This window comes from Gopherus flavomarginatus, chromosome 10, assembly GCF_025201925.1.
Source record: "Gopherus flavomarginatus isolate rGopFla2 chromosome 10, rGopFla2.mat.asm, whole genome shotgun sequence".
NCBI classification, from domain to species: domain Eukaryota; kingdom Metazoa; phylum Chordata; order Testudines; family Testudinidae; genus Gopherus; species Gopherus flavomarginatus.
This window is the reverse complement of record NC_066626.1, coordinates 59,791,430-59,804,010: the sequence shown is the minus strand read 5'-3', so window position 1 is coordinate 59,804,010 and position 12,581 is coordinate 59,791,430. Positions and strand designations below refer to the sequence as shown.

Below are 12,581 nucleotides of genomic sequence, written 5' to 3'. Positions count from 1 at the left end.
AGTCTATTTGAATTTTAAGAATGTGGTTTTTAAGTATGTTTTAGTGTCATGTAGGCCCAAATTGTCAATGCATCTCCTGCTCCAATTGAAGTCAATAGAGACTGCAAGTGCCCAGAATATCTGCTCAGGTCAGCAACCCAAATTAGTATTATTTGGAAGACTTAGATCTTTAGCCTATCTGTATCAGTTTTCCCACCTTTAAGCAGGCTTTACTCAGCTGGGTTGTTGTTAAAATTAAAGGGCTACATAATAGATATCTATTATCTAACTGACCTAAGACTTTTTAGGCTCACAAATTACTTGGTAAAATATTAACTAGGGGAGCATATAGGTCCTTTAAAAAGACTTCTTAAAAAAACAGCATGAGCAAGCTCAGGTCATTAGAGATTCTAGAGAAAGTGATTAATGGTTAGTTAAGACACTGACTTATTGTGGTAAAGTAATACATTTCCCCAACAGAATGGTCTCCCATTTGAGATGCAAGGGGATTAAATACCTGAGCTTTTTATAGTGTTACTTGCAGATACCCTAAATATACCTGAAAATATTTTATTTTTATTGTGGTTCCCAGAGGCTTATGTCAAACTCAGCATCTTATTATACTAACTAGGCACTTAACAAATGTATAAGATGACACTGTCCCTGTCTCATGGACCTTAAAGTGCTCCTGGAGTTGGGCCTGTCTCTTGTCTAACATATCTGTTTTCAGCACTACTGCAATATCATATGAAGAAAAAAAGATACAAAGCAGACAAACTAAAAGAGAGCAAGCCAAAAAATGCATTTTAAGTCTGTGCTTGCTCTTGTTTTTGTAATTTTCTTCCCCACCCCACCCTAAGTAAAGTTTGTGACATGGTGCATTCTGTTGCTGAATCAGATATCACACACACAAATTTGTCGTCATCTTCCAGAGACACTTAGCACATATAGCTGTTTGCCAGCTAGCCAGCATGCTGCTAAGCTCTTTCTTTCTGGGCAGCGGAGAGGGAACTATAACCCATAGTTATAGTGAAAAGAGTGGTCCAGGACTATTGCCTCTAATAATAATCCCAAACAACAGAATCAGTGCTTGAATCAAAGCCATTATTCTGTCTCTGGCACTAGTAAAATACTAATTCCATATAGTAGACCTAGTGTTTGAGCCAAAACCACCATTCTTAAGGCTCCTCTTGACTGTGAGTAACTCTCAAATGGGCCACCTGTTTTTTTGGATCTGGGCGAGAGGTTGTTTGAGCTTGAATTAGGCCAGAATACCATCAGCAGATGTTATATTTTAGTTATTTTGAAAGAAAAAGAGGAGGAAGTGACAATAGGCCAGTCATTCCCAAACGCCTATGACGGCTCTTCTTACAATGTCAGGCAGCACTGGCCCTATGGCTGTTCAGAGCCAGACCAAAGGATTTGGGAATAGTACAACTCTTAGTAGATAGCACCCCCTTCCTTGTGGAGTCCCTTGGCTTCAGTAAAGTAAGATGTGGGGAGGGTGAGAAAAGTAACTGGTCCCCTCCTTCAATTGATTCTTGCATTTCCTCTGGCTCTTCTCTGAGGTTCTCTAGTGCTCCAGTGATACTGGTTTGAGTAGCATGCAGGGATGTTAGTTGAGGTCCAGCAGAGATAGAAGTCAATAAGAGTGGACAACTTTCTCCTTGATTTCTATAATCCTTTTTCATTATTGTATGTTTGGATCTTTGTAACACAATCACTTCCTGAAGGGCAGCAGGATAAGGAGGTGGCACTTCACTAAGGCTATGTCTACATTATCGTAGTAAGTCAACCTATGCTACACAACTCCAGCTGTTTAAATAATGTAGCTGGAGTCAGCGTACCGGTCAAGTTACTGCAGGGTCTGAACCACGGGTGGTCAATAGGAGAAACTCTCCTGTTGACTTACCTTATTCTTCTCATTGGGGGTAGAGTACAGGGGTCACGTGGAGAATGAGCTGCTGTTGATTTGGTGGCTCTTCACTAGACCCACTAAATCAACCACCAGTGGATCAATCTCAAGAGTGTCGATCCCAGCTGTAGTGTAGATGTAGCCTAAGATGTGGAATGCAAAATAATACATTAATCGAAGTGAAAATAATACATAAATACAAAGTGATTTAAAAAATGAAAAAGTTTCTTACACTAGCTATATTATGTGTTGTGGTGTTGCATACAAACGGGAAGTTGTTTTATTGTTCTTGGCAAATATGGTGTGTTTGGATATTCCTGTAACTGTAAAGTAGGACTGTGTATGCATTATGGTCCAGTGATTAGGACACTAACCTGAGACTTGAGCGACCCAGGTTCCACTCCTTAGTCTGTCACAGACTTCCTGTGTTGTCTTGGGCAAGTCTCTTAGTCTCTCTGTGCCTCAGTTTCCCATCTGTAAAATGGAGGTAATAAAAACCTCTTCTTCACAGGGATGTTTTGAAGATAAATAAATTAAGACTGAAGTGCGGTAAGATCTACTGATGGAAAGTGCTATCTAAGAATGAGGTGTTATTATTTCTTGGGTTCTTCACTTTGTGCTAAGCATGCACACTATTAAAGAATATTTAATATTTTAAACATACCCCTCCTTTAAAAATAACGTAAGGTACCGTAGGTATTTCTCCCTTATTGACAACCAGGTGCTTTAGTCATAGCCAGTGATGTCCTGTAAATTGAGGCAAAAGAGACTAAACCTCACCAATTAAATCACCTCCCTTGAACAAATCCCCTTTGAGGCAGATGCCTTTCTCTTCTGACCTTCTTTCCAGCAGCATAATGGAGAGAAGTTCAAGGGGTGGGGGAGAAGAGTGCTGTGAGGGAAGAAAAGGCTGCCAGCTTGTAGCCCATTCAGTGCATCATTAGAATGCAATGTGGAGATGGCTGGCAGTGCCCACTTCCTTCACTATGGCAGATACAGAGTGCAGAAGAGACAGGGACAGGGCCGGCTTCAGCTTTTTTGCCGCCCCAAGCGGCAAAGCAAAAAAAAAAAAAAGATAGAGGCAATTGGCGGTACTTAGGCTGTAGCTCAATTGCACTGCTTCATTCTTTTGTGGCAATTCGGCAGCAGCTCGAAGAGGAATAGAGGGACTGAGGGACCCGTTGCCAAATTGCTGCTGAAGACCTGGATATGCCGCCCCTTTCCATTGGCCGCCCCAAGCACCTGCTTCCTTCGCTGGTGCCTAGAGCCAGCCCTGGACAGGGAGGGACCAGAGGGGCTTGCTGGCTTCTACCAATAAGGCTGCCTTTACAGTTGCTGCTGGCAAAAAATGTTTGCCCTGAAGAGTGAAAAGGTGCAGCTTCTTTGCAGAGTACTGCTCTCACTTCAGGAACCACACCAGAGGCCCAATGGGGAAAAGCTGAAGCAGGACTGAGGAGCTGGCCAGCTTATGATTTCAAGGGAACAGTAGGCAGGGGACGGTAACTAGAAAAAAGGGAAGTAGGAGAAGGCTGTGACCAGGCAAGGAGTGAGGAATGTAGGAAATACATCAGTTAGACTACTGTTGCTTTTTTCAGGTGGGAAGTGGGAGGCAGGGAGCCTGCTCATTTTCAGGAGGAGTAGGAGAGCTGTTCTAGGAGTTATAACATAGGAGTTATTTGTTGTAGGCAAGGTGGGGTAGGAAGAACTCCAGGTGGGTTAGTTGATTGGTGGTTTTTATTTGAGAGATTAAAAATTTTGTGTGTGCATGGGGGTATATTTGAGGTGTATCTAGCTGGATACTCTATCATTTATTCTGGACACCAGCTGCAACTGGTAATCACATCAGAAAGAAAAAGCCTTTGGTTTCATAGCCATTGAAAACATTTTTATCATGTTTTTAAATACTTGGGAAAGTTTGTTCTTTTTCCTTTCCCGTGCAATAAACTTGGAGTCACCAATCTTACAGATCTTGTCTTCACCAGGAAAATAATGAGTTTTTAACTTGATTTAACTAAACTGCTTTGAAGACAGGGCAATTACAGTTATGGTTTTAACCTGTGTAAACTGCTCCCCCCCTTTGGATTTTCCTCACCCAGTTAACAGGTTAAAACTACAGTTGCCTTATATTCACTTGGATTTTAACAGGGATTTGCTTAACTTGGGTTAAAACACACCCTTTTATCTAGTGAAGGCACAGCTATAGTCAAATGAAAGTGAAATTTGTGCTAGCACAGTTGTGAAGTCAGAACTTGTACAACACAGGAAGATCTTCTTGAGTCAATGGAATATCTTTTTCAGGCTTTTTCAAATTCTTTATCGGAAGGCTCAGTCTGTTGCATAATTCTGACCGCTTCACTCATCTGAAGCACTTTGGTGCTAGATGTAATATTGTGCCAAAATTCTCATCATCAGGTGCCTGGTTCAGGTAAGTATCTAGTTTGGGTGCTTATCTGAATCTTGCCCAGATAAATTTTGCAAAATGGGGCTGGATATATTTCATACCAGTTTTCTGTGAGATTTCTAGCACTTCTGCTTCTTGTTGTCACTGAAAATATTGCAAAAATAACCTTTCTCGTTATATTTCATTGGCTCGGCTCTAGTCTGGTAGCATGAAGGAAACAACACTTTTTTGAACAATTTAGAATTTCAAAAAAGGTACACAGTTCAACATGGGTCTAAAAACTGGTGAAAATTCAGGATTTTTATGATATCCAACTTCCTAGTGAAAACATTTCCTATAGAAAATGAGAGAATCATTTTTTCAGTATTCTGGAACAACATTAATAAGCATTATATGCATGAGTAGTGAAACTTTTGTATTTAGATCTAGTCGGTCTTATACACGCTGGTTAGAATTTCATAATTTTATTTCTGTATTGATAGAGGGTTTTTCTTTCCCTTTGCTATACATAGCTGGGAATATAGCTGTCCTGTAGTAGCTCAAACGGTATTGCCCAAGTTGATAGGAACACAGTGATAGGAACACATTGATCAGCTTTTCTCTAGCTCTATCTGGTCTAGCATTAAACTAATTGGATCAATGTGATCCTAGCTCTGCTGCTGACAGCAATTGTTACTGTCACCAGCATAATGGACAAACAATTTCTAGTTTGTTGAACATCAGCTGATATTTTTCCAGCTGTTTTTGGCACTGAAAGAGAGTCAATATTCAACATATCTGGAGTATACTTTATGTAGTTTACTCAACCTAATAATGGAAATCACCTTGGTTATGAGTCAATTATATTAAGGTAAGACGTTAAATATGTTGCAAACAGGAAGGACTGTAAGTAGCAGTTTGCATGGGGAGGGTTCTTCTTTTGCAATAGTTCATATTCACGTGGATTCTTTCTATTGCTTGTTATGTTTTTGTAACCTAGGTAAGCCACAAAAGTAACGTAACCCATATAGTACACTTTGAGCTTTGGGTTCTGTTTAAAAAACTGAAATATTAAGACCACACATCCCATAGGCCATTTTCAGTAAATGAGGGGAAAAGTAAAGCCTCAATGATTGTGTCACATACCATGTTTTTGGACATTAGAAAAACTGTAAAATGTCTAATGCTTTAAAATAACTCTCATATGTTATAATTCAGAACCAAGTGACATATGTGCACTTATTTATGCAGTAGTCACTTATAGACATTAAAATGCTCTCTGACCCCATACTCTATAATGTTTCCTTTGTGCTATAAATTAATCCTCTCCCCACTAAGCAAGTGTTATGCATGGGGATTGGTGGGGAGGGAAATGGAATCTTCACTTGCCAAGTCACAGAATGCCAGAAAAGAGCCTGAAGTCAATAAAAGAAAGTTTGTGGGGTTGAGCATTAGATCTGCTTAATTATTGGACTATTTGCTCATCACTGGGTCTACCACTGCTTGCTTGGTCCCTCAAACATTTCCCATGCTATTGTGGAAGAAGCATTATAGAGCACAGCTCTGTAGAAGGCACAGCATAGACCAGGGGTCGGCAACCTTTCAGAACTGCTGTGCTGAGTCTTCATTTATTCACACTAATTTAAGGTTTTGCGTGCCAGTAATACTTTTTAACGTTTTTAGAAGGGTTCATTCTATAAGTCTATACTACATAACTAAACTATTGTTGTATGTAAAGTAAATAAGGTTTTTAAAATGTTTCAGAAGCTTCATTTAAAATTAAATTAAAATGCAGAGCCCCTAAGACCGGTGGCCAGGATCCAGGCAGCATGAGTGCCACTGAAAATCACCTCATGTGCCACCTTCGGCACGCATGCCATAAGTTGCCTACCTGGCATAGACTCTTTCTCATGAGTTTGTCTTTCTGAGTATGTCTACACTGCAGCTGGGAGCATGGTTTCCAGCCAGGGTACACAGAGCTGCTCTCTCTCTGCTCAAGGTAGCACATTAATACTAGCAATGTGGACATTATGGCATGGGTGGCCGCTCGAGCTAGCCATGTGAGCTTGAATCCAAGGGTCACGTTGGCTTAGACTTGAGAGATTAATCCAAGCTGCTGCCTTGCCGAAATGTCCACATTGCTATTTTTAGCATGCTAGCTGGAGCAGATCTAGCATGACTCTGTGTAGCTGGGCTGGTAAGCAGGTTTCCAACTGCAGTCTAGAAATAGACTCTGTGGCTTGCTCCCCTGATTCCCCTTCTTTTAGGGACCTATGCACACATACATAGCTGGGAGGCAGGCTTTAGAGTTTTGTAGCTGGGACTGCAGTCATAATACAGGTAAGACTCCAGAGTAGCACAAAGCTGCCCTAATGCAGGACAAGATCTGGGCTTTAGTCCTCTATTTACACCTAGCAAGGGCAGCTATCACCAACATCCTATTATAGGACTACTGTTCACATCTCTCACCCTGTCCACAGTGTACCCGCTCTATTTCTCTTCCTTCACATCTCCTTTCACCTTATCTGGAGACAACCTGAACTATGGCTTTTGTAAATACACAGCTTTTACTGAATTTTCATATTTTTATCAAAACATGTAACATGAATAAAAGAGGTGGGCACATGCCACCTACCTATCTTTGTCTAAATGTAAAGCAAAGAAGGACAGCAACAAAGCAGTCATTTGGTTTATTGTTCTTTTGTCTTAATATTTTGGCCTCTTAAGATACTGTAAATGAACCACTAAAACAAATAGCTGAATAACAAGCTACAACCAAACTATTCCGGGCAACAAACCACACCTAACATATTTTTAATACAATTGTTACCACACAGGAAATCACTGAATTGAAGAATAACAGTTTGCAAGTTATATTACTGTGTACATTTTAAAATACAGAGTATGTTTGCACCTACTCTGTGGAACCATAGAAAAGGCGTGGATGTAAGCTATATTCCAGATTGGTGCTGCAAGCCTCAAGTATGTAGGATGAAATATTGTGCTTCTCTTAAACTTTAGTACATATACATAGAATTGTAGATGGTGGTAGAGTTGGAAGTAGAAAAGAAGCCGACCAAAATCTTACTCAAAATACTATACAAAATACTATATAAATAGATATATACATTGCCATCTTTGTCTTCATAGCCTTGTGGAGGAATGGATGGTTTGTTGGTTTTTCTCTCAAGAAATGTGGTTAGTCAGTGCTTAAGTCTGATCTAACTTCACCCCAGTTTTCTGCTATTGTAATTCCATTGACTTAGGTGGATTCAGTGGTGAGATCAGAATCAAGAAAAGAGTACTTGACGTCTGTAGTCATAATGTATTTTGAACAGATTATAAAGAAACTGTTAAATTGCAACAGAATCCCATAAGAGCTATAATGTTCTTATTCCAAGTGTGAACCATTAAGGATTTTTCCTGTACTTTGTTATCATTATTGAAAATTTGAATATTTACTTGCCTTCGTCTAACTAGTCTTCATCCTGAAAATAATATATAATGTTTAAAAACTGCAAGAGAGAGAGAGAATGAAAGAAGTTGAAAATAGCCTTCCTATATACTAGATCATTTCAGAACCCCACAGAATACAGGATTTGGTAGTTTGGGATCTTAAGTCTGCTTAAGGATAGTGTGGTATGAAAACATTTTATTATTTGTATTACAGTAGTGACTATGGGCCACCAGTCAGGACTGGGGCCTCACTGTGCTAGAAACTGTGTAAATACATTCTAAAACATGGTCCCTGCCATATTCTGCATGGATTTGTTCTTGGCCCAATGCTGTTCAATATCTTTAACCGTAATCTGGAAGAAAATATAAAATTATTGCTTTTAAAAGTTGCAGATGATTCACATTGATGGGGTAGTAAATAACTATGGGAATAGATCAATTATACAGATCCAGCTGTATTGCTTGGCAGGCTGGGCTCATTTGAACAAGATATACTTTAATATAGTTACATTTCAATATGGCTAAATGTCAGTCACACTTACGAGATGGGAGACAGTACTGTAGAATGCACTGGCACAGAAAAGGGCTACCCGTTGAATATGAATTCCCAGTGTGATACTGTAACAAAAAGGGCAAATGTGATTCTTGTATAAGCAGGGGAAAATATCAAGAGGAGTCAGGAGGTAATATTATATCTGTATATACCAACAGGGAGACCATTACTGGAATGTTCTGTCCAGTTGTGATGTCAAAACTTCAAAAAGGATGTTGACAAATTAGAAAGAGGTCAGAAAAGAACTACAATGATGTTTCAAGGTCTGGAAAAGATAATGAGAGACTAAAGAAGCTCAATCTATATAGTTTATCCAAGAGAAAGTTAAGAGGTCACTTGATCATGATCTACAAATATCTATAAGGAAAAAAAGTTGGGTGATAGATGGCTCTTTAATCTGACATAAAAAGACATAAAGAGATCCAATTGTTGGAAGCTGAAGAAAGACCTATTAAAACTAGAAAGAAGGCATACATTTCAACAGTGGGGGTCATTAATTGTTGGAACAAATTCTGAGTTTATAATAAAAAAGGGAAAAACAAGACAAACTCTAGATTATTACTTTCTCTAGTTTTCCCAGTGCATCCTGTCAGCTCATTATCATCTTAGATAGTAATCTCCTTAAGGCAAGAACTATATTTATCTGTGTCTTTGTAAGAGATTTATGACTAGTTTCTGAACGCTTTAATGAATTTGTCTCCACCTGTAGCAGACTATAAAAAAAAAAAACTTGACCACAGATTTGCATAAACAAGGTGCTAGAGTGGTTGCTGTTTTCTGATTTTACTACTTTTTGGTTTTAATTTTAAAGGGCTTTTATGCAGGTTAATTTTCTTTGGTCTGACCTGGGCTTCGTATTAGGTGGAATATGTTATTGCCTGTTGGTTAACCTAACTTTAAAAGGAATGGAAGAAGACAGAGTCCTTCAAGTGACGAGTAAAGAAGACAGTCTTATGAGGGGGCTTGATGCTGATTTTCTTTGCTCACAATTTTGGAAAAAAACTGTTCGGCAAAGAAGATATGATAATCCATAACCTGGTGTATCCCAGGAGGAGCCAGACGATACTACAGACAACATTTTCAAAAGGGCCTAAGCGACTTATGAACCTATGTTCCATTGAAAGTGATTGGATCTTAGGCTCTTAGTCACTATGGTAATTTTACCGTACGTCTATCTGGAGTGAAGGTACTTTGTTGGCAAAATTTTTGTCATTCAGCGTGTTAAAAAAACATAGCCAGAACAACAAAAGCTTTACTGACAAAAAGCGCCAGTGTGAACAGTGCTTTGTCAGCAGGAGCACTCTCCTACTGACAAAGCTGCTGCTGCTCATTGGGGGTGGAAGTTTTTTGTCGGCGGGAGAGCTCTCTCCCGCCAACAAACTGCAGATACACTGCGTGCCTTTTAGTGGCATGACAGTAGCGGCACAACTGTGTCAGTAAAAGCTGGGTAGTGTGGACAAGTCTAAGTTATGGCAAGCTGCCTATGGATTGCAGTGCTTCCCAGAGTCTCTTCAGAGCTGCCTTGTAACCTAGCAACATTTGCTTCTCACACCCACAGACTCTCCTTACTCCTGAGCTTGTGAGGGAGTCCCCAGAAGAGAGAGTTATGGCTGTCTTCCACTAAGCTTGTGCTGGAGGAATCCTCCCTTGGATGGATAGGGTGCCTTTACAGCACTCTGGACCTTTTCTTTGTCATATAGGGGTTAGCGCAAGGATGAGAATCTCACCCAGAAGCACTGTGTAGAATAGCTCTTGATCTTAGTTCCTGATCTGCTGTGGCTGAGGGTACTTCTTCACTACCGACTGTATCGGCAGGTAGCAATCGATTTCTCGGGGATCGATATATCGCGTCTCATCTAGACGTGATATATCGATCCCCGAACGAGCTCCTGTCGACTCTGGAACTCCACCAATGTGAACGGCGGTAGCGGAGTCGACAGGGGGAGATACGGACATCGATCCCACACCGTGAGGATGGTAGGTAACTCAATCTAAGATACTTCGACTTCAGCTATGCTATTCACATAGCTGAAGTTGCGTATCTTAGATCGATTTTCCCCCCCTAGTGTAGACTAGCCCTGAGATGTGCTCAGCATGACTCAGGGGGAGGGCCTAAATGCTGCTCTAAATTAAGCTGGCCACAAATTATCCCAGGCCACAATGGCATTCCTTTGCATCTGCACTAGGAAAACTAGAATTCCGTTTTGAAAAAAGTCTGAAGTTTTAAAACTTATTTCCCTTCCTCATTGTAACAAAAATCATACCTTTCAGAATTTTGTTTTTTTAAAGTCATGCTCCTGATGTTAGGACACTCACCTGGGATGGGGTTAAGGCCCTGTTCTGAATCAGACAAAGCAAAGACCTGGTTTCCTATATCCCAGATGAGTGCTATGACCCCTGGGCTACTGGCTGTTCCGGGGGTGACCAGATAGCAAGTGTAAAAAGTCAGGATAGGGTGGAGGGTAATAGGAGACTATATAAGAAAAAGCCCCCAAAATCGGGACTGTCCCTATAAAATCAGGACATCTGGTTATCCTAGCTCTCTTTCCCTGGTTTTGGTCAGAAATTCCAACTTAGACCTGAGAAACAGAACAGATATGTGTCTGTGAAAAGCTTTGGTTTAAACAAATTGGCATTTTCTGACCAAAATACCCAAAGTTGTGTTTTATAAGATACATTGGTGTAAGGACAGTTTTGGCTGCCAGCATGGCACACAACGTCCCTAAGACAGCTGAGAATTGGGGCCATAATATTTTTACATTGCCTCTGCAATTGGTGTGATTCAAATATATTTTTCTTGCTCTAAATATTTGTGAGTGTATCCATGTATTTCCACAGTGACTTCAGGACAGAAATAATTGCTGTTACGGGATAATTGGGCAGAGGTGATGCATGGGTGGTGGTGGGCATTCAGGATCATGTGCCCCTCCATTTTTCTGTCAGCATTTATATTTTGATTTTGATTTCCTTTGTGGACAGGGGGTTCAAAATATGTGGTAGACCCAGCGATGAGCAAATAGTCCAAGCAGATCTACTATGTGCTCCCCCACTGCCAATAGTTACATGTCATTTCTGTAATTGGGCCACCAATATCGTCTGCTCTCTCATAACATGTTGCTACGTGAGCTGTCACCTTCCAGGAGGGAAAATATCCACCAGAGTTGTGCTCCGCTCATTGGTTTTGGGGGGACAGGGCAAGTGACTACAGGGAACAGGAGAGGCCATATGAGCCCTGTTCCCCAGCAAGCCTCTGACCTTCAAACAGATGTCATTAATATGGCTTCCCTATGACTTGCTGTTTCTGTCCATCTCTTGAGTTCTCTAGCTGAGATTCAATTTGTGCAGCTGAAGAAGGTCATGTTTGGGTAGTCATGACAGAACAAGCTGATAGGGGAGCCTAGCCAAAGTGAAAGAAGGAGGGGAGGGCAGGTGAGAGGTACTCTAGACAGTGAAAAAGTAACTGGATATGTGCCTCCTATCCCTTCAGTCATTTAATTTATATTTGGTTTGTCTATCTTATCCACTCATTGTAAGCTCCAAGGAGCAGAGAGTGTCATCCTATGTGTTTTCTCAGCACCCAGCATGCTTTGAGTCCTACTTTAATGCAAATAATATTAACAGTAATCTTGTACAGCATGGAGGACACTGAGAGCACAAAACTGAAAATAACCAGCAAAAATTTCAGAACAGGTCTATGAATCAACGTCCTTCTCCTTTTTCTAGAATAGATAACTCTGAGCCATTGAGGTATGTGTTGTTTTGTTTTGCTTTTTCTGTGGAGTTGACTAGGGCTGGCAGGATTTTGTAATTCTCATTTCCTGTACGAATAGCACCTTCAACTTCTATAGTTTGTTTTTTGTCTCAGTCACAGGCTTTGGTGACTTTTTTTTTTTGGTTGGTTTAATGGTTAATGTGGGATAATGAAAGAAGTGTTTGACCTTTTTAGTTCTGTAATACTTGGTTAAGGTAATATTAACCGTTGATGTACAATATCCCATTAACCCTGGAAAAAGAGTAGCAGATGAAGCTCTGAACCTGTGAAAATTGTGACAAGGTCCATTTTTTTTCCCCTTGCAATGTCTCCATTTTCTTATGTTTGGCATTTTCATGGCCGTTATTCATTATCCTTTCTATTTACAGAAGTAGTCTGGGGCAATTAGACTTAATAGAGGTGCAAAAATCACAAGGAGGAAAGAAGAGAAAAGTGAGCTGGAAGGAAACTAACATTTAAAACGTTATTTTGGTAACTGACACCTACAATCAGAGTGCAAGATAATTGTCATCTTGTCATGAAAAAT

General features: G+C 40.3%; 1 protein-coding gene across 4 annotated transcripts in view; it reads left to right on the top strand.

The window, feature by feature from the left end:
* The window catches only part of ARHGAP15 (Rho GTPase activating protein 15), a 457,670-nt gene that overhangs the window by 12,563 nt on the left and 432,526 nt on the right, over positions 1–12,581 (top strand). Inside the window, exon 1 of one of the 4 annotated variants that reach the window (XM_050969299.1) lies at positions 4,249–4,319. The exons of the other annotated variants lie outside the window; for them this stretch is intronic. The gene's annotated coding sequence lies outside the window, so the exon portion shown is untranslated. Of the gene's footprint in view, positions 1–4,248; positions 4,320–12,581 lie in introns of those variants that run through there. 4 annotated transcript variants of the gene reach the window in all.